The sequence below is a fragment of the Lonchura striata genome, chromosome 3, assembly GCF_050655825.1.
Source record: "Lonchura striata isolate lonStrDom1 chromosome 3, ASM5065582v1, whole genome shotgun sequence".
Taxonomy (NCBI): domain Eukaryota; kingdom Metazoa; phylum Chordata; class Aves; order Passeriformes; family Estrildidae; genus Lonchura; species Lonchura striata.
The window spans coordinates 89,358,960-89,381,500 of NC_140705.1; the positions used below are offsets into that span (position 1 = coordinate 89,358,960).

Here is a 22,541-nt window from a genome sequence, read left to right on the forward strand (position 1 = left end):
GAAAATCAAAAAGCAGTTCATGAGTTGGTCGAGAGCCAGCAAAAATGAATAGTAATGAGCCAATTTCAATAGAAATAGGCTCATTACCATGCCAGCGGCTGATAAAACCAAATGCTCTCAATTCTCTCCAGCAAACGAGGTGCTGGAGGCAGTGTCCACCCTCCTGCCTGCAGGAAATAACTCACCATTTCAAAATTAAAAGAATCAAAATACAAGTTGGAGTTTATTCCTATGTTCATACTTCTGTCCCCCTGCAGGGTCCTTTCTAACCAGCTGGCAAAAAAGGCTCAGATAGCACTCAGAATCCTTTTAGTGAGAAGAGGGGAAAAAAGAACCTATCTATTTTCTGTACCTTGCTCATTCCCTGAGTGGTAATGGGAAATCCTGGGCAAACTCCAGTAGAAGAGACAGTCTAAGGAGATTCTTTGAATTTAGCACATTCCTCTGTGCACAACAGGAGGCTACAGGTTTTCTTCAGTGTCAAAAACATACTTGTAATTTTTCAATTGGAAAAAAGAAAAAAAAAAATCAATAAATCCCCAAAACCCTGTGCCAGGCCTTAACCAAAACTCCAGCCATGCAAACACATACATCTCAAGCCAAAACCCTAAATTAAAATCCTAAATCAAACAAAACCACAAGCTTCTCAAATCATGAAACCACCACAAAATGACAAGATGTGGATAAACAATGACTTGGGGAAAATAAAAAACAGAAAAAGGAATGCTCCCACTCTTGTTTTCCTCACCACCTGATAGTGGCAAGACATGAGGAGTGTGGCTGAACAGCTAAAATCATTACGGTTTTCCCTTAAAAGGAGTTTGTGGGGTGGAGAGGATGTCCTGGCAGAGGTGGGGACATCTTCACACATTAGTGATGGTGTTTGGCCCTCAGATGAGACAGACAGACACAGGACACACCACACATTCCCATACTGGCGTGCTTTGCCAGGGATAATTAGAGGAATTGCTCCCTTTCCTCCTAACCTTCAGAGGGAAAGAAACCTAAGCCAAATTTCAGGAGAAAGAGCCCGATATTGTGGTAAAAATGGGTATAAATACCTTCTGTATAAACACCTCTTGTCAGATTTGCTACTGAGTATTTTTTTTTTTTAACCAGAGGAAATAGCACAGCCTGCAACATTGCTTGGCTGCCCAGGTTTCACCCATTTTCACATTACAGCGCATGTTTGATATTTGGTAGGCACCCCCTGTACCACATCTCCCTCTCCCTGCCCATCCACCTGATCAAGCCAACAACATTTAGCCTTCAAAAATAACTTTTTCCCTCAGCCATAAAATCTTGCAAGGCTTTTCCATTGTAGCAGCTTGAGAGCTTTAACTATCCCCTCTTTGCCCTGCCAGCCATTTAAGCCCTGAAACTACAAGGCTGCTGAGTGGAGTACATCGTCTGTAAACTCGCTGTGCCTAGTCAGGGGATCTGGGGGGCTTTCTGCAGCACTGAAATAGAGCCTTTTAACACTGAACGGTGCAAATTGTCCACTGGGGACAACTTCAAATGTCTCTGCAATGCATATTTTGCAGTGCTTACTGGCTGGCTCTGGCTGAGCTGCTACTACTTATTTAGGAGCCTATAAAAACAATTTTATAGATTTTGTTTTGCTAGAGTAAATATTAAGTTTTAAATACATTAAGAAAAAATCAGGACAGGAAGAGAAAAAGATTAAATAAACCTTTCAGAGAGACTATTTACTTTGTATTTGTATTTTTTTTTAATGAACTCCTTTCCCTGAGGTCAGGACACTGACATTTTAGTACACACAGGCTTTAAAAATGAGAGTGCTCGCTCTCTCACATGCGCTTACTGCAGGCAGCTCCCCCTTGTTAATATTAAACTTTTCTATCTGGTTATGACACTGGCTGATATAATAAAGCAGCGATAGTCTTATTATTCAAGCCCTGCTGTGATAAATTATCTACACTAATTCTGGAGCCAAAGTTGTCTGCTTCCAGCTGGTGTTGCTTAGATCTGTCTTAAGTCATTAGGAACCGGTGGAAAACTCTTTTTCAGAATCCAGGTCTGACCCCTTCATGTCCCTGGGAACATCTATGTGTGTGTGCTCACACAAATACAAAGCATGTCCTCATTGCTAATCCACTTAAATTAAGATTTATTGAGAATATTTTGGTTTGTGGGGTGTTTGTCCCCCTTAATCTCTTCTCTTTCCTTCCTGTTATCTGTGGAAGGTAGTGCACTGTAGCTCAGCATCACCCACAGAGCAATTCTTCAAAGACAGAAAGTAAAACAATCTCCAAGTGATTCAGGCAGAGATACCCTTGTTTAACAATGGGATTTCAGAGCCAAGTCTGGCAGGAATGGTGATACAGCCTGGACTTTTCTCAGTCCCGCTCTGCAATGCTTCATACCATTTGTACTTGCACACACACTGCACAACAGGATGATGTTTACTCCTGGCCACACCTGATGCAGACATTACCCAGAGAAGTTTTACAGTTTGGCTGATAAACACAAAGACCAAGCAGTGGTCTCCCTCCAAGCAAAGTATAAAACTCAACTGCTCCACGCTGTGCACTTCTTATTCTTCAGGTCCACTGGAGTTGATGGAACACACAGTGCCAGCAGGATGGTTCCATGTGAGTTTCGGTGTTTCTGTTCAGCCTGCACGCTCACATTTTGTCTTGCAAATACAGGGCCTGTATAGATCCCTGGGTTCACCAGACTCACCTCCCTGACAGTACAGGATTCTTGCCTGTTTCTGAGTAAAACCCAGAGTCTGGTTTTAAATGTCCCGCAGTCACAGTTGAGTCAAACTCAAGTCAGTAGGTTCAGTGCAAGAGTAAATGTATCAAGTCCCAAGGTGCACACACCAAGTCAGACTGGGTGATCAAAGGGCTCCTCTTGAGCTTCAAACCTGGGAGTGTATAAAGCAATTGAGCCTCCATTATTTCATCCCAGGAACAATTTAGCAACCTCAGACACCTTTCCACCCGGGAGTTTTCTTCTCAACATTCAGTAACTTAATTCAAATCTCTATAATTTACCTTCCGTTTCCTTCCCCTCTTTGTCACACCATGCCCACACTTTTTCTTTATCAACCAGCCCCTTCAGCCCCCAACACCCTCCACACAGAGCTCCAACATGTTTGGACCCTCCTTCTGCTGCCAGATCTTCCTGCAAACTCCCATCACTCCAGGATGATCCTAAGGCTTCACTGGAGCTCTAAATGTGTTAGAGTGACCGCAAGATCTTTCCCTGTTAAGTCTCCTATTGTCCTTTATTTGTGTTTCTCATGTTGCAGTGCTCCCTGTATCATTCCCATATTTTCAACTCCTTCCCATTTGATAAAATTTGCAAGTATTTTCCTTATCCCAGATCATTAATGAAGATGTTAATTAACACAAGACCTCATGCTGTGGTAACTCACCATTAGCCTCTTTGCAATTCTGCATCTCTCTGCTCAGCCTTGCCTTTGTTTCTGGGCCCTTTGCTGGGTTTGGGAGCACGTAGCAGAGCTCACAAACCCAGCAAAGCTCAGGGAGATGGCATGGCTGTGATGGCGGAGGACTTGGGCATGCCACCTCCTGCCCAGGTTCTCTGTAATGTCCCTTTGCCCTCCTCCTGATGCCCATCTGAAAGACGAGGGCCATCAGGCAGGCAGGGTGGAAACAGAGGCTGATGAATGTCCTGCTGCAGGAGCACAAGGCTTCCAGCTTCTCCAAAAAAATATCCTGCTCTGTTCCTCGAGTAATCACGAACCTGAACTCTCATGCACTCAAAATTCAGCAGGAGGTAGACTTGCAGAGGAAGCTTAAATGAGAAGACTGTAGCACAGGAAATCTGTGCCAAACACACGTGTAAATGTTAGCCTGGACACACACATACACATATAAATATATAAATATATAAATATATATGAAGAACTGTTGGTTCCTCACTGTGCTTAAGAGGTTATTAACACTAATAGAAAATTACAATTTGCTTAAGTTTCCCAGGACACCTTGCCCAAAAGAGCTCAGCAGCTTGCCCAGCAGCTCACCCAGCATGTCCCCCCATTCCAAATTGGTTTACATTAGCCTGTTCACAAACAGAGGCAGATTCCTCCCCAGATAAAACCTGCACCAGCCATCCATTTTTTCAAACACAGAGTAGCTTGTTTTCACCTCTTTAAAGGCATACATTCTCTGTAAAGATGAAAAATCTCTGCAGAACCAAACCCTTTTGAAACAGCTCCGTCAGCATCTGAGCTGCATCTCTCCTGTTATAAAAAGCATCTTGCAAGAGAAGCCCTTAAGAGAGACCTCTACATAATGTTGTTTTTACATACAGAGAGAGAGCTCATAGGCCCTCCACAGCCCAGCAGCAGCCCTTTCTCGAGGCAAGATGAGTCAGGAGGAAAGGGCAGGTCAAGAACTCACGCTCAAGGTCACCTCTGTACAAACACCTGCTTGTCCACAGCTTGCACCTGCACTGGCTCACAAACACAACGGGGCCGGCTCTGTCGATACAGCCCTTGCCCTGCACCACACAGGGAGGCACGACCTCCCTCCCAGCTTTAACCAAAGGCAATCAAAGGGAGGATTTGTTTTTTTCCTACCAGTCCCAGAAGGTCAAGTTTCTCCCCCTCCGACATCGTACTTCTGAAAAGACTAATTGGGCCTTAAAGATTGCAGGTGTCCCGCCAAGCGAGTGCAGTGGCGCATGCTCCCTGTGAATTAAAGGATGCCTCTGGAAAGTGGTTTCTTTATGCAACCCCATTGGTTTTCCTCCGGATCCTTCCCCAACATGCACAGAAATAATAAAATAAAATGGCGAAGAACACCAGTGGGGATATTTTCCTGACAGACTGGTCAGCTGCCCTTCCCCCTGAATGGGTGGATCAAGCCCTTTGCATGGTTATTTCCAGGCTGTTCACTAACTAGCTCACCACTGCCATTAACTGCCACATACAAAATATCTGTAAGGGTGAACAAGCCTATTTACTGAGCTCCTTTCCCCTCACCCTCCTTTTGTTTGGGTTTTGACTTAGCGTCAAGTTTATTTAAAGTCTTAAGGCTCTCCCTCTCCACCCTCCCAGTGCTTGCAGGAGCATTTCCATGCAGCTCATGTGCCAGAAGAGCCTTTCTGGAGCTAGGATGTGATGGCCAAGGCCAGTGGATCCTTGCTGGAGGCAGCATGACACCAACAGTGGTAGCAGGGATGTGCCATGTCAGAGCAACCCACTGCAGTGGTTCAGCTAAGGGGTTCCTGCTCCAACACACAAAAAAGAAGTATTTCACAAATGCCATTTTTAGGTTTTGCCATTAGCTATTTTTGTATAACACTCTTCCTTCTTCTCCCTCTATTCTCAAGGTTCAGCTGCCCTGATCTCCCATTAACCCACCAGTCAGCCTCTGATATTTTTATTTAAAAATGCCTATGAAGCCAAGTTATGTTTAAAAAGCAGGAGAGACAGCCACCCATCCCCTTCAACAATGCCCAAGATGAGAGGGAATCACTGAGGATGCAGCAACAAAGATCCAGAAGTAAACTGATAAAATCTGTCCACAATGCTGGGGTCAGGGATATCAGAGATCACTCTGGATTAAACTTTTTAATTTTTTCAAATTTTTTTTTCTTCTGAATTGCTTAATATGTTGACTTCCCCTTTCCCTGCCAACAAAAATGTCATTAGGACCTGTTTCAATGTACTCTTGCTGCATGTCCACAAAATTTGTACAAGAGGAAAATAACAGATGTATCAGTTCTCCCTACAAAGACCCTTGGAGGAAGTGTTGAGTATCGGGGCGCGGCTCTCCAGTACGGAGGCTCCGCCGATACGGTGGTAATAAGAATGCGTACACCACGGCAGGTCGTCTCTCGGACGCTGCTTTTTTCGCTGAGGGCTGGGTGTCAGGGAGAATCCGCGACCCGTCCGCTCGGCAAGGGAGCAGGCTCCGAGAGCCCCGAATAAGGGGCGGGGTGGGGCTTATAACAGGTGGCAAATAGGAGGGACAGGGTACAAAGGGTCCAGTAGGAATGGGGTTCGGAGGAGGAGTTGGGATGGAATAATTGGGGTACAGCAAATGGGGATGAGGGAAGGGGGCGATAACCGGGGAAGAGCCAATTACAGACAGAGAACTTAGGAACATTCTGGAACTAAAGGCAAGTACAAAAATGATTGACATAAAGATGGACATAACTGACAGTTACATAACATAAGGGGGGTGGTAGATTCGATGGGCAGCTTGGAGGTGGGAATTTATACAACAGCCTCCTCCCAAGGCATATTCAGGGGGGCTTTTCCCAAGTCCCCTACCGCAGTGTTGGGCATCACTAAACCATCCCAATATCAAGAACTCAAGACCATGAATTTTAGGGATCCTTCCCTCCCTCCTCCAAATTTGCAAGGGAAACAGCTACAAATGATTTGAGCTTTCTCTTCTTAAAAGCTTGAGTTTCTGTTACTACACAACCATTTCCCTTTCTTTTACCCTGGACATAATTAAGAAAGAGTCCTCTAACTTGGATTTTGGGCTGAACAGAGGCAATTGCTGCATCAGAGCAACTACCACAGTCACACTTGGTGAAAGCCCTCCTTAATTGCAAATGTAAACAGTAACATCCAGGCCAGGTCTTTGGTGCCTTCAAAACAACATGAACTCAAGTCCTGAGAGACTGAGAGATGCAGAGAAGAGGTGATGGGAGTTCAAATCTCTCCCCTCACAATTTTGGGTCTAAGTCCCCATCCCCATCAGAAGTCCCAGGAGTATCTCTGCATTGGTCAAAAGCTGCTAGGTTAAATCTCTCCAGTGTCCTCCTGGAGGTACCAGATATAGTTAAGCAGCCACAAAAACTGCATGTCAGGCTTCATCAATTTGAAAACCACCCCTGTGGAGCTGCTGGGGTTGAAGGCAGCTTGGTCCTCACAAGGAGGGGCAGCAGAAGGGCTTTGAAAGAGAAATGCATTTTACAGCATTTCAATCAATACAATGAAAAGCAAAGGATTTTGCTTTGGAGCTCAAGCATCCAGCTACTTCTTGATGCTCAAAGAGTCAGGACACAGTTTTAGGGAGAAAGCTCTCTATCTGCCCTGGGAGACTAATGTCTAAATGTTTCAAGGAGAATTAGATGAAGCAGTCAAGCAGCAAAAAATAAAAGAGTAAAACTTAAAAAAACCCCAACTAACAAACCAACCCTAAAGGCCTGAGTCTTTTCAATATCTCACGATTTCAGGGGAGATTGCCATCTCATGTCCTACCTGCATCCAGCAGCTGATAATTCCTGCAAAACAAATGTCAACAAGGGAATGTATGGCAGACACTAGCAAGGCACTGAAGGGATTTTGGGAGGGTGACAAGAGAGGAGAGGAGCAGCATCCCTGAGACCCTGCTGTGTGAGATGAGGTTGGCAATTGGTTATTATCAACATTTTCCTGCAGGCAGAAAGCCCTGACCCAGGCTTGAGTCATACATCTGAACACCAGATCAAGATCCCCAGGCCAAATATTGGAAATGGAAGCTCCCCACCAGCTGCTCTGCACCCACTGGTCTCCCTCTCACACCACCACTGTGGGACTGGCAGCATCCCTGCAAAGCTCACAACTGAAGCTAATCCTTCAAAATACAGATACAGCTAAATAAAAGAGCTTCTCTTTCCTTCCCTCCAAAGGAAACAAAATTCAGCATGATAAATGGCCATCCTAAACCCATGTAATCATTTTAACCCAATGAAACAAGATTTGCTCAAGTTACTGCAGGCTCTAAACTTTGGAGCAAAAGGTGGTAGCAACCTGGCACAATCCAGCAGAGCCGGAGCTGCCCCAGGGAGCAGGGACGGATGGTGTCTCACCCTTTGATACTGCCTTGCTGAGTAACATGCCTGCAGCAAGCCTCCACCACGCCAGTTCCAAATTAACACCATCAATATGTGCTTCCAGTGAATCAGCTGGGAAGCCCAAAAAGGCAGGGGGAAAGGTGGGGATGGTTCACAAAATCGTGCAGTTTTAGGACAGTCTGAATCCTCCAGGCACCGAGCCAGGGAGAGACAAACATCTCCACGTCTGCAGAAGTTTACTGCCAGTTTCCATTTTACACACTCAGCTTTATCCATCAGTATTTCATCTCCAAAGCAAGAAAAGGAGCCATTTGGAAACAAACCCAAATATCTTTGCATTCCACCTTTCAAGGAAATGCAGGGGCAGCATGCAGCGTAATTTAATGTCCAAGCACAAGTGGGAATCACAAACCAGCCACTTCCTTTCCAGGGACAAAAAAAATTCTTAGCTGAACCAATATGCTCTTTTCCATATTTAATAATTTGATTTTGAAGGCTAGTCATATCAAAGAGCAAAATATTCAATATCGTTAATTCAGTTTTGCAAAATATATTCTTAATTTTAAAACGATTTTGCTTGGAGTGGGAGTGTAGTAATAAAGCAGGTATTGACCAGCTCTTATTGATTGTGCTGTCCTCGGGCAAGGAACACTGACCTTGCTCACACTCTTATTGCTTACGCTTTCCTTGGCCTTCTTCATCTATGCCCGCTCAATAATATATTATTAATATATATTTTTAGCAAAAACTGTATGTTACAAGGTTAGGGCTTCTTAGTGATTTTGGTTTTGCTTTTTTTCCTTCCACGCTGCCTTGCCTTTGGGGTTATACAGGGAAGAAAAGATTTTGCAGACGAGTTGCTCCTGGGCTGCTGTTCACAGACACCTTTACACCAACTCGCTTGCCTGAGCTGATGGAGGCCAGGCACAATTCCCCCCCACTCCCTGCCCCACACCACCCCCCCTCTTTTTAATTGATAGATTGTTCAGCTGCCAGTCCTTTAAAGGACCAAAATTCACCAAGTAAATATAGTCAGGGGAAGAGCTATACCTCAGGTATTTAAAAGAAAGATAGCACATATTTCCAGTGAGATTCAGAGTTAATAATGCAATTTAATTGTTGATCGCTCTTTGGAGATAATTATAACTGATTCACCTCTGCCTTGCACTTGAAGCTGTCCTTTACACCCAACTCAAGGCAGAATTAAGAGTCTGGGATGCAGGTGTTAGCCCTTCCAGCCCACGCTCCCACCCCCTCACAGCATGAGCACCTCAGCAGAACCTGGAGAAGGGCTCCCACATCCCCATTTCACCATTCTGTGCTCTCCCATTGACAGGAATCTCCAAAACCTGTCAGATATAAGCAGTTTCTTGTCTGCAAAACCTAGCTCTGATAGCATTTGGTTTACATCTGTACTGGTACAAAACTAACTACGGAAATAGAGCAGTATCTAAATGTTTTGTTCAGTGCTGTTCACAGAATTCTGTCTTTCAGTGACCAACTTATATTAAGTGCTAGAAAGACTAACCCAGAGTAGAATATAAAAATCAACGTAAAGGGCAAAATCAGGTGCTGATTTTCAGCCTTTGTGGGGTGAGGTACTGGGGCAGGAGCCTGCAAACAGGGCTGGCTTGGAGAAAACCACTGGTAAACTGTTTACTGACCAAGGTCCTTAGCAGACAGTTAAACCTGGCTTCTTTGGCTGGTTATTTCCTAAGCTACCCATTCTCCCTGTGCATTAGCAGCAATTATCCAGGAAAAAAACCTGAATTTTCTGTGATCTACCTGCAGGACACATTGCATTCCACTGCCTGGCCCACCACATGTACTGGTATTTGCATGTGCAGCTCGTAACTGGGAGCCGAATGCTCAATGACACTTTTGTATGAATGACACACCATGGGAAAAAAAATAAAATAAATTGTATCACATTGTATTCCCAGCCATTGAGGGCTCTTTTGTTTAGTTTGATAATATTACATGTTTAATAAAACACTGTTGAATTTTGATTGCATCTTGTGAGCACAGTCCTTTATCCTTTCGCCAGCTGGCTGATACAAAAGCTTATTTTCTTTTTAAAGACATTTTAATTCCCAGTCTCCATCTCTCACTCCCCGGATGAGTGGGAGCTGGGGGCATGAAGGAGGCACAAAGCCCAGCCTAACACTGACCCCCTTCGGCCAGGGGCTGGCGGGGGGTGGGGGGGGTGTCAGCCTGGGATGCCCCTGGGACAAAACAGGGGGCACACCTGGAAACAGACAGATGCAGATGGGGGTGGGAAGGCATTAGTTGGGTTATTTATGCCTCTGTATGAGTAACAATGAGCAGCCTCAATGCTCAGCTAATTACTTTGCTTCAGCATGAGAGCAAGAGGAAACGCTGCACGTGGGGCCCTGGCTTTTCCTTGGGCTTTTTTACCCTCCAGTGGAAGCGATCAACAAGTTCACCTTGCATTAGGGCTGCATTGATCAGAGCTGATTAAATCCCAAACCGTGAAAAATTTCATAAACTCTCCATGATCAATTTATGTGGAAAGTCTCCATTTCAGTGCTCCAAGATGCTCAGGCTGTTTCCAGGAGCTCCTCCACATCTGAGGAGCCGAGGTCTAAACCATGGACACCTCACGTGCATCCAGGTACCAGCATATATAACCAACTAGTAAACTAAATTGTGCAGAGGCACAGGCCCTCAAACTCCACCAGCTGCTCCTTTAAAAAGTTTAATTAATTCTGGTATGCTTTGGGGTTGGGCCAGTAGGGAATTACTATGTGCCAGCCCAAGCCAAGGCTTCTCAGATCAAGACAGCTCAATAACATGGGCAGGATCAGGTCCCTGGGACCCATTTCCTAATCAGACTTGGCCAAAACCCAAAACTGTCCAGCTTACAAGCATGAGGAGACACTTCCCAGTTTAAGGACTTAAAAAGTCTGCTCCTCTCACCAAAATCCCAGGAAGACAAACACACAGTTTCCACAAAAAGTCTCCTGAGATATGGGAAAAAATTGGTGAAACCAGGCCTTTCTCCACTTCTGCTCTACTCCGTCTCATCAGCCACACATCCAAGGCCCATGTCTAGCATTTCTTGAGCTAAGAAAAAACAAGTTTTTCTTGTATTAGTATAACAGTGTCTTTAAAAAATGTAGATATGGAGGCAGAGATTATTTGTGGTGCTGTTGACATGTTGTTGCAATAGCAAAAGATGTACACAATATTTACGCTGTATTTGACCACATAAAACATGTCGTACACAGACACAATTTTTCATTAGAGGAAAGAGAGCCAGAGGGCTCTTCATGCTGCCAGTGTTAGCACTCCTGGTTTTCCCCCTTAGTTTTTACCTCCAAGAACAAATATAGTTTTAAACCATCATTACTGTATTTGGAACAGTTAATATTTCATATTGTGACATCGCTGCTCTGAGGTAACAGGTTTAGTTGATTACTATTTGTTTATAGTGCTGGAGAAACCTGCAATCATAGAGAACATAAAAGGATTGCAATTAGATCTATTGGTTGAGAGCTGCACTTCCCTGACCCACTGTAAAGTGCTTAGCACTATCAAAGAGATAATGCCTACTTGCAGCTGGCACATCTGTACATAATAACATGGGCTACATTGACACAGCCACTAAAGACTGCCACTACCCTCTTTAACTAGCAGCAGAAAGCAGATCATGCTTTTAAAGAGTGCATCAACAAAACCCCTTCTGCGCTCTGCCAGAATCAGCATGCTCCAAGCAGCTGTCCCTTTTCACTCCTGGCTCTTCACAGGTTCCTGACAGAGACTTTGGACAAAAGGCCAGGGGCACGCCCAGGTTTGGCATCCTGGTGTATGGTTCACAGCAGGGGTGGATTTTGCCCTCTGGACTCCCTGTGGAGCATTTCCCCAGGAAGGTAAATCCAAGGAAGCTTGCACCAGGATACCATAAGGAAACCTGGTTTGCTGTCATGGGGTGGGCAAAGCAGGGCCTGACCCCACACCTGTTGAAGTCACAGAGACTCCAACTCCTGATAATTCCCATTTTAATGGAGACTCTGAACCTATTGCTTTACTTTAGATAAGAACGAAACTCAAGTGTAAGACACACTTTAGGATACACTTAAATATTTTCTCTACTTGTGACCTGAATAGGGTGAATCCCATGGGGACCATCATACATTCAGCACTGATTAGCTCATCCTGCCCTGCTCCATTCACAGAGTTGTTTTTGTTACTTCATTTTATGGAAGGCTTGTCAGCCTTCCCCTACTCTGCTTAGCACCACAAGGAGGACCATGTTTCTGGAACATAACTTTATTCAAGGTCCAGTTGGATGGGGCTTTGAGCAAATGCTCCTCAAGTGGACACATAACCTATCACAGAGGGGTTCCTTGATTTCCAGAGCACCAAGGAAGCAGACATTTGAACCAACTGCAAGGTGATCCACATTAAACTGATAAAAAAGGCTGTATAATAGAAAAGAAAAAGTTCAATAAAACCTGAAGAGCTCATCACCTTGTATCAAGATCAAAAGTAGTGGTATAACACACTGAAAAAGGGGATTACACAACTATATGGCTGAAGAGAAGATTCCACTTCCTCTTATGACAGAAGTAAAGGACTGCTCCCACTTGCATGGAAAATTTCAAATTTTCCTAAGATACTGAGTTGTGGCAGGGAAAAAAAAATGTTTGGATTTGACCCCCTCAAAATATTGTCTGGAATATGGTCAACACCTTCCATTTGATCCAATTTAAGGTGGGATGTTTTCCCGGTTTACTAAACTCTATTTATTTGTTACAATGTAACTTAGAGAAAATGTTTTTACTTTTATTGTATTGTTATTTTTATGTTGGGCCAAGTTAGTTCACTGTGATTATTATGTTATGACTGAAAGAATCAAAACTTTAAGGTTATAATAGCCAACAAATCCTTCAGCGGTGTAAGACCAAATCCAGGTCCTTTTCCTCTGAAGGAAGACACAGCAGGTAGACCAGAGCTAATTTGGGGCTATGGGCTCCATCATGTTCCATGCTCCACCATGATGGGAGCTGGAGAACCTTCTTGTTGGCATCTTGGTCCTGCTTTGAAGTGGAATTCCCAGCTCTCTCTAACCCATCCCATTTTCAAATGCCAGGAATCTTAAAGGAAGGAAGCAATAAACATCAATTTTAGGGACTGGATTGTACCAGATCTCACAATTTGAATGTAAGGTCTGGAAACTTAATGTTTTTCTTAAAAGTCACAGTTTGTGGAGTCCTGTCACTATAAAAAACATCAACATTTTAATTGGAATTTTTGTTCATCCTCATTCTTCTCATTCCACTCATTTCTTTCAGGACTGAAAGAAAAATCTTGACAACAAATGCTAGAAAGGCTGACACACAAAACTGATATAAAATAATCCAATATTGTCACTTTTTCACTGGGGACAGCCACACCAGACTCATTCTGGTCCTACCTGGACCTTGGTGAGACTGAAGCAAACAAGACCTAAAGTTTCATGATTTGCACCAGGACACAGCCAGGTTTTTTGGGGGTTTTTTTTGGTTTGTTTTTTTTTTTTTTTTTTTTTTGGGGGGGGGGTTTTGTTGGGGTTTTTTTTTTGTTTGTTTGTTTTCTTTTCATTTTGCTTTGCCTCTCACTTGTGCCACCCTAACACACTAACACACAAAGAACAGCCAGGGCCATTATCAAGCAGATCATTTGTATTCCTTCCTCTGCCTCCCCTTATCTCTCTGCTGTATAAAAGTACATGTGGGATCCTGTCATTCAGAATGTGTTGTTAGGATGCAAACACCAGCTTGATTTCAGAGCAGAAGCACCACTCCCCACTAGAGGAAGGATTTTCTGCAGAAATCATTGGGTCTGGGTTTGTTTGTGTTGCAGCACTCCAATAAGTGGAGCAGCTGAGTGTTTATCCTACTGCAAGGAAATTCATGTTGGTATTTGTAATAAATGGTTTTAGACTTGAAGGGATAAAAACAATTTTAAAATCCCTGTGAGAAAGGAAAGGAGGAATACGAAAATGATCTCAGCAAAGTTTTTCTGTCTGCTTCTGCGTTTTCCTTCTGCTTCCTTCTCCTGGAAGTCCCCAGCTGTGGCTGCACCTTCAGCAGGTACTGGTATGGGATGCACCCATTCCCAGAGTGGTCCCAGTCTCATCCACCACCTCAATAAATCCCAAAAGGATGAGGAAGGAAGGCAAACACAGGTAGGAGCCACAAAATCCACCAAAATCCCACACATCTCATTTCTGTGTTGTTCCAGGTCTCAAGGATAAGATAAGGATAAATTGCAGGGTTAAATTCCTATTCACAGATACATAAGCAAAAATCCCACCTAATTTCAAGCCATTTGCACTGCTTATGCGTGTCTGAAAATGAGCCTTTGCTCAATAGCATGCTTGGCAGGTTTCAAAAAATAAGGAAAAAAGTCACATTTCTAATACATTTGAAGCACACCAGCTCTGGTTACACAATATCATAAAAAACATCCAAACCCTTGAACCTGCATGGCTTTGTACCTGGGAGTTTGAAAATGCAGCCTGAACACCTGACATGGGCATTTGGCATTTCTTGCGAGGGTGAATTGCTTCAAAATTGGCTACCTAAGGTCTAAGCAATAAGACATGGTAATGATGCTGAAATGATGGTGGAAGGAGGGAATCTGTTGATGGCACTGGAGTGGGAACAATATTATTATTCTCATTGTTTCGATATCACCAGCACGTTATCCACAAAATAATGGAATATAATGAAGCTATTTATCCTCCACAGACACATATTTTATAAAGGCTCAGAAAGAAAGGACAGATTTCTAAATTGCTTTGGCTATTCAAATTTAAACCAACACAAAACATACTAGAAATGACAGGAATTTTTACCCACTTTGAGAAGACCATGAGGATGCCCAGAGACCCTGTGGAAGGATTTGAGCCCTTCCTTTGTTAATTCTACTGAAGAGTTCACCTTTTCACAATACACGTGAGATTCTTTTGGAGGAGACACCTGATTGTTCTTCCTCTTAAATTATGGAAAGATGGATTTTACTGTAAATGCATAACCCATGGATACAAAACTAACTCAAACTCACCATCTGAGAGAGTGGCTCTGCAAGCTCTCCTCCACAAAGTGATTTTTTTAGCCCCAAATTCTGCACCACCTGTACCACACTCATCCAAAGCTGTTTTACCTGCTAAAGCATTGTTTAAATTCACACCAGCACTGATGTCTGTTGTAGCTGAGGGACCTCACTCTGCTGTTGAAGGAAGGATTATTGAAGGACGGATTTACCAGCTTCCTCCAATGGGACATCAGTTTGGGGGAATCTCCTCTATGAAATCAAAACCACAGGTTGCATATGCCTCTGGGCAAGCCATGCCTGGTTTGCAAAGAGCCCTTGTGTTTCTTCAGTGTGCCAAAGGGATAAAACCCAGCCTAAGGAGCACATTACCTTGCAGAAGAAAACAGCAGCCAGGCACTTTGAAAGGCATACTATAGAGAGATGGTATCAGCAGGTTATAGATTCCTTAATTCACAGAGTATCAAAGATCAATTAATTACTTAAATGACAGCTATTTGCTGCTACTCTGATGGAGTTTCCCATCTTAGATTTTATTCACTAATTTGCAAAAGTCTATAAAGTTCTTTCTCTTTTTCCTTTTTTTTTTTTTTAAGTGGTAGGAGATATTCATTTAAATAAAAGAGGAGCTATGACTTTTTTCCATTGGTAATCTGGTCCATGTGTTCCCTGCAACTGAGCGTTTTCCGAAGGGCCAGACTGTCTGGGTTAATTGTTTAATGCTTTTAGTTAGAATTAAACTTTGCACCTGCTCTGACAGTGATAAATTAAATGTGCTCCTTTTCCAATACTGTTGCCCTCTTTAAGTAGAGACCAAGAAGTGTATCTCCCTTCTTTCCCAGCGTTTGAGGAATCTGTGCTACACTTGAGTGTAAACCAGTATAATTTGTCACTAGAGCTAGCGCCAATTAAATTGATTGCGTTGGACTGAACTTTAGGACCTCTAATGCAAGCACTAAGGGAAAAATGGGCTTTTTTTCTGCCCATTTCCCCATGTGGCACTTAGACATAGCTCAACAGTGGAAGGCTTTCAAGGTTCAAAAGGGTTTTATTTTCAAAAGAAATGGGCATTGATCAGTTGCATTTAAAGGCAAAGATAATTCCAGAGCTTGAAGGCTGGATTTGTGTTTAAGGTCTAAATCTCTTTCTTTAACCTTGGGGGGCCAGTATAACATAAAAGACACAAAGAGATTAAGATTACAAAGGGTTTGCAAGTGTAAATGATGCAGTGGTATTCTTCAAACACAACGCTGGCCGGTTTCACCACCACGGCCAGGGTCAGCATTTGATCTGTTGATTTTACACCTGTAAAAACAACTCGTGTTTATTTGTCACTTCGGCGTTATCTTGGCAAATGTTTGGGCGAGAGCACTCCGGCGCTGAACTTGCTCACGCGGGAGAGTTCAAGCGCGCCCGCTTAAAGCTGATTGAAAAGTAAACACTCTAAAGGTCAGCCTGGCAGAGACAATACAAAAAGCCTTTTTCTTTGTCAGGGTAACGCAGCCCACGTGAAGGGTCGGAGCAGGACGCGCTGCCGCAGCCCAAGTCAGGGCGCAGGGTTTGGTGGCTCGGGACTCGCTGTGGGGCGGGGAAGCCGCCGGCTCATTCATTATGCAGCCCGCATCGGCCGCGCCGCAGTAAATATGCAGCAGGGAATCACTCTTTGTAGCTCCAACTCTGTAGAGAATTCCCCCACTCGCAGCCCTAAGACATCCCAGCTTGGGCAAGGCACCCTCGTAGGTCAAGGCTGCAGCGGCAGCGACCGCGGAGGAGCTCTCCTTGGTGCGGTGCCTTTCCATGGCTGGTCCAACAATAGATATGTCCAAAAGTACCATTTTTTACAAGCGGTTCAGAGGCAGGCATCCCCCTTTGAAAGGGGGCTGACCAATAGTCCATGCAAGCTTACCAGAATCTTTCAGTCTGGGGGCACAATTTCTTTCCAGCAGCCTGTGTCAGGTCTGTGGACTGCACGAGGCTTGCTCACTTTGTGAAGTCCTAAATACGCTGACAGGAAGCCCATGCCTCCCCAGAACTCTCTTCTGTGCTCACAGAGGGGGAAAAAAATGTTCCAAAGTCACCACTATGCACCTGGGATCATAATTCTGCTGCGTGAAAGGAACAAGTACCAAAGAAATTAATTTCTAAGATGGAGCTGAACAAGCCAGGGACCACAGGGCAGATTTATGCAGTGTCATGCTAGACAAGGAAACTATCAAGTGTTTTAAGATGGCTTTTAGATGATGTTTAAGGTCCTTTCCAACCCAAACTATTCTGTGCTCTTCTGATTGGCATCAGATGAATTTGCACATAGATACTCCCATAGAAAGGACATCTATAATGGTTCTATACATATATACACAGATGCACATATACATACATCAGCAGGTGCACAGGGGGTGGACAACTGGTGTCACTTCTTTATGGACACTCACCAGAATGCCCCATTCCCATCCTGCTCCTTGAGACATCTGTATCTTTGCTTTCTAAGTTCATGTGAAGCTCAGACACCGCCCCATTAAGGCTCTGCTCTGACCTTCACAGTTGGTAGCAGTCACAAACAAACAGCTGCCCACGCGTGCAGGCTGTGCACAGCTCCCCAGCACACCATTACCTGCAGATCACAGCATAGACCAACATGAAAATTAACAATGCCTAATCAGAGCTCATCAGCTAAGTACAGGCACCCAGGTGCAGGTGCCCACAGGCACGTGCTTGTGGGGACAGTGGGTGTATCTCCATAGATCTATGAGGATGTATAGACCAGATGCCACTTGCTCCAGTGCATGATCTGGCTGTGAAACATTTCTGTTAGCACCTGATACCTGAAAATAGAAATAAGAAGTGACTATTTCAAAGCCACCAGGCTATTTCCCCCCTGCCCCTTTTTCCTTTTCTCTTGAGAGACTCCTTTAAAACTCTGCAGAAGAAAGTAAATGTTGAAGCAAGATAAACTGCACTTGAGGCCCACTCACAAGAAACTCATCAGCTCAGCTCATACTAAAGCTACACAGTGCACCCAAACCAGAAATCAAGTACAAGCCAAACCTAGAAGCTCCAGCTGCTGAATTTACCAGCTAGAAAGAGTGCACTGTGGCTGGCCAGCACAGCTGTGCTCCCTGGGGAATGGAGCAAAGGAAGGGAGCAAAGGCCAGTATCATTCCCCAGGCTTGAAATTTAAGACACATGCAAAGCCGATTGCAGTTTTGTTGCTATTTCAAAAGTGCAAGGTGTTTCAACAGAAGCCTAATCTGTGTATGTCTGGAATAGGAATGAATGGATTAGCCTTTCAAACCTTCCAAGATCAGGTCAAGATCATTCAAGCGAACCACAGCTACAGCAAAGTTGAATTCTGCATCCAGCAACTTGTATTACAAACACAACATTGCTTATTGTAAAAAGTGCCTGGCATCCCCATGCTGCTTTGAGGAGTCTTTTGAGGATGACTAAGAAAGGAAAAGATTAGTAAACAGTGATGTGTGTACCCAGATAGACACCAGGCATTAGTCATTGAGCGTGTTACCTGCACTGACTGGCCAGGGATGCCTCCAGCCATTGTTTGAAAGTCCTCTCCTGATTACAACCCAACAATGCCATTGTTTGGGTGGAACTGCAGGTATTTATGTTGGGCATTCAGTTTTTCCACTGTTCCTTGATTGGTTCTTTTCAACTGAGTCCCATTAAATTAAAGTTCCTTCACTGAGCACCTGAGAATTTTTCATAAGCATTACTTGACCCAGCTGGTGCATTTTCATGTTTGAAAATTATTTTCACTTACAATGGGAATGGTTTCTTCTATTGTCAGGAAGTTGTTTTTGTTTCATTTGATGTAACTAACCAGCCCAAACTTCAAGTGCCATTACGGTATTCAGCAGAGGTTCTTCAGAACGTGCATTTCTTTGGAGGGGTTATTGTGAAAAACAGCCCCAATCTGAGTCAGGCAGGGAGAACGGGAATCTGGGTCACCTTCTGCCAAATGAGTGCCCAGATCATCGAGCAGTGAAGGCCAGAGTTGCCATACACCCCAAAATCAGCAAGAAACAGAGCTTCTATCAGAGCCTCTTCCTCCAGAGGTTTAGTGACAGGTGAGCAGCATTTCTGTACTTAAAAATACAATCTATGTTTTTGACTGAAAGAGAAAGGTCATTGCAAACAGTAAAGGAGCTGGAGGGGAAGTTTCCAAGCACATCAGAAAAAAGTTTTCCATGCTTGAAAGTGGTAAAGTCACTAAAGCCTGTGGAACACAATCATTTCTAGAATTCGGGGCTGCTCGTGTTCCTTACCTTGGGGACTAAATACATTACTTTCTGGATATGTTTATAACCCAACACTCCTGAAAACATGTAAAGGTCTGGGTCTGTATCCATGCACAGGCAAAACATCAACCACTTTGGGAAATTCATTACCCAATTGCCCTGGGCAATCACCTCCCTGTCCCCACCACCATGTCCTGCTGTTTTCCTCCCAATGTAAACAAACCCCAGAGCCCCTCTGTCTCTCCCTACTTGACTAAATCCAGTCTCATCCTACACACTTTCCTGCAGCAAACCATTCATTTTGACATATATCCATCCTAAATCCTGTAATTCTTCCACGAGGAACAAATTACCCTACAGCACATTTCCATCATTTGTGGCTCAGTCATGACAGATTCTCTCTCTCTCTCTCTCTCTGTATTGCCTCTTCCACAATCCCATGGATCCAGAAGTCCCTGCCCCAAAACATCTTGGATTCACCAAATAGCACAAAATCAAGAGGAAGCAGAGAACACACAAATGATCTTCATTCCCTTCAAGGATCACACATGTGTCTAATATCCCTCAGTGTCTAGTACATATTTAAGCAAATCACATTAGAAACACTGGAGAGATTTACACAGGGTTTTTCTATTTTCTTTTCCTAGTAGGGAATTAGCAAAGGGAAAGAACCACCCTCATCCTCAGTCATGTTCATTTTATACAGAGGCTTTCATGAGAACATAATTGCTGATATGTGAATTGAGTGGCAAATTCTCTAAAACCCAGAAAAAAAGTTGGAATCCTAACATTAAAAAAAAAAAAAAAAAAAAATCTCTGGCCTATGTTCTGCATAAAAAACCCCCATATTTTAAAGTACTAACAACAGACATGAGCAAATCTGTTGACACCCAGCAAATATCTCCCAGGAATGTTCATTGAAATTTTGTTTTGTCAGTTTGGGCTGGCTTCATGTCTCCCTTGTTGTTTCCTTTGGCTATCCCAATGCAATAAAGTACCATCAGGGATTGCCCCCCCCCCCAAAAAAAAAGAGAATTTCAAGCAAATATGAAGAGTGCTCACAGAAAGTAAATACTCCATGCTTTAGTTTCCATGCTGGCTATTAAAACCAATCTGAAAGAGTTCTTGTCCTGCAACCAAACAGGAAAATGCCTCGTGCCCCATCCAGCTTTGAAGGCAAACCTGCATTTTGCTTTGACTACATGTGCAAACCTGATCTATTTATTAATTCAGCATCAGAACTAGTTGATAGATCATTTCAAATAAATAATTCATCTGACAAAGGCTGTATCCTGCTAATAACCGCTAACAGAAAAGAGGCAAAGCAAGACCACAACACGATGATGAACTGTTGATCTCTAGCAGTGAAAGGCAGTAGCTCTGGAGCCCAGGAGGCATTTTCCAGGCCCAACAGAAGGGAAGGACCAACATCCTTGTCTGAGAAGTCATCCATGGCATGCTGAGGGACATCATACCAGAGCTAAGGTCTGCCTCAATTTCTTCTATTTCAGTGTAGAGCCTCTACCAGGAGGATCCGCACCTTCTCCTCCATCTAACTAGTGATGATCTATTATATTACTCTCTGCCCCACCATCCTACATCTGCTCTGTTTTTAACCAAAAAAGCTACTATTAGAGCCAAGTCTGGAGAGAGGGACCCCTACATCCCAGGAAAAATGATGGGCAGAAAGAAACATCCATTGAGAGGCATTTTTGAACCGCTACATAAAATGACAGGCTTTGTTTAACCCAAATCTCGGTCCATGTTGTGGCACAAGTCATTCCACACAGCATTCCTGCCTGTAAAGAGTAACCTCAGCAAAGCCACAGCTAATGCAAAACCTCTGCATGTCTTGGGGCAAGTGAGCAGTTGACTGAAATTTCTCTTGCTGTCTTTGCCTTGATTGCAAATAAGAGACACGGTAAGAAAAGTGCTTATGCTTCAATTCAAGTGGCTGAACTTGTTGGTGGGGTGGGGTTTTTTTCCCCCCTACTTTCCTCCTTTTTAAAAAGACATCCCTTAGGCAGCTGAGCTAATAGAGTCCAACATCTTTGATGATAGTGATGCTAACACTAGAAACAAATTATAGTGTTCAGAAAGTTTGAAAGACTGAAAAGAAATGCAGAATGTGTAACACCAAATTTGCCTGTCATGTACTTTTTTTTCTTATTACTGCTTGTTTCATTTTATTTTATTCTTAAAACTGATGTTTTTGCAGCTATCTGCCTCCCCATTGGAAATTCCAGGATTGGAGAATACTGATTTGCAACTTCAATCACTGCTTGACAAATACAGTCCCCACTAAGTGAGAGCTGATCCATAACAGTTATTTCAAATTTTCAGAAGTCACAACATATCACCCTAAAGTGAAGCACTTCATTCACAGGACACACTCTTCTGCAATCAGCAAATACTTTTAATTTTATATTTTTAAAAAGCATCAAGCCAACTTCATATTTTGACTGCAAGTAGCCACATGCTTACACTGCCAGCATCATCTGCCTGAGCTACTCAGGATTCAGCAGAAATCCCCCTAAACAAAACCAGCTGAGAGCCTAGCTGAACATTTAAACATAACTCTGACTCTCTACATTTGTTTTTTGTATTATTTTCCCAGGAAAAAAAAACCCAAACAAAAAACAAAACAACAACAACAAACCCCACACACAAAGCAGGACTGGGCAGGCCCAAGATTTCCTGCTCCACCAGATGACCAGTTACAAGCTGCCTTTTCACCTTGAAGATGTAGTGAAAGACCACCCACTTCCTCAGCAGGTGTAAGGTGTGCAGCAACATGTGCCTGAGTAATAAAAGCAGGGTGAGATCCAGGAATATGGATGTTGCTTGCTGGCTTTTCCTTTATGCAGCAGTACCTGCATGGAAAAGGGCTGCACAAAAACCTGCCACCTTGACAAAGGTGTCACCAAAGAGGAGAAAGAAGCACTGTGGAACATGTTCATCATGCCCAGAGGTATGACACAAGCTATCCTACAAGGCTCCACTGTTCTTAAAATAAATAATATTGCCATGAATGATGGAGGATGGAAATAGATGATCTTTAAGGTCCCTTCTAACCCAAACCATGCTACAGTTCTGTACTGCTATTTCTAGGTTTGAATCAGCAGAAATACTCTTTCTGCATTGAAGAAGTTATAACAGAACCTGGTTGTTCTATTTCATCTTGTTTTCATTTCACTGGCACTCTCTGAATGTTTAATGCAGATCTGCCCTCTAACAATGTGGTGGAAACAGCACATAAATGAGAATTTCTGAGAAAAGGCATAAACAAGAATTGGCTGAGCTCTTCTAAACATAGCCATGAATGACATCAAATTTAACAAAATGGTACTGAGAGAATTGGGTGATCTCCTGGTTTTCCACAGCTCTAGAAACATCTTCAGTTCTCTGGGTCTGTGTTGGTTTCTCACATTC

At 43.5% G+C, this 22,541-nt stretch overlaps 1 long non-coding RNA gene across 1 annotated transcript in view; it reads right to left on the reverse strand.

Annotated features, from left to right (window-relative positions):
* Positions 1-1,386: 1,386 nt before the first annotated feature.
* The window catches only part of LOC146767998 (uncharacterized), an 83,972-nt gene continuing 62,817 nt past the window's right edge, over positions 1,387-22,541 (reverse strand). Inside the window, exon 2 of the long non-coding RNA XR_014953951.1 lies at positions 1,387-2,893. This is a non-coding gene — a long non-coding RNA (uncharacterized LOC146767998). The remainder of the gene's footprint in view (positions 2,894-22,541) is intronic.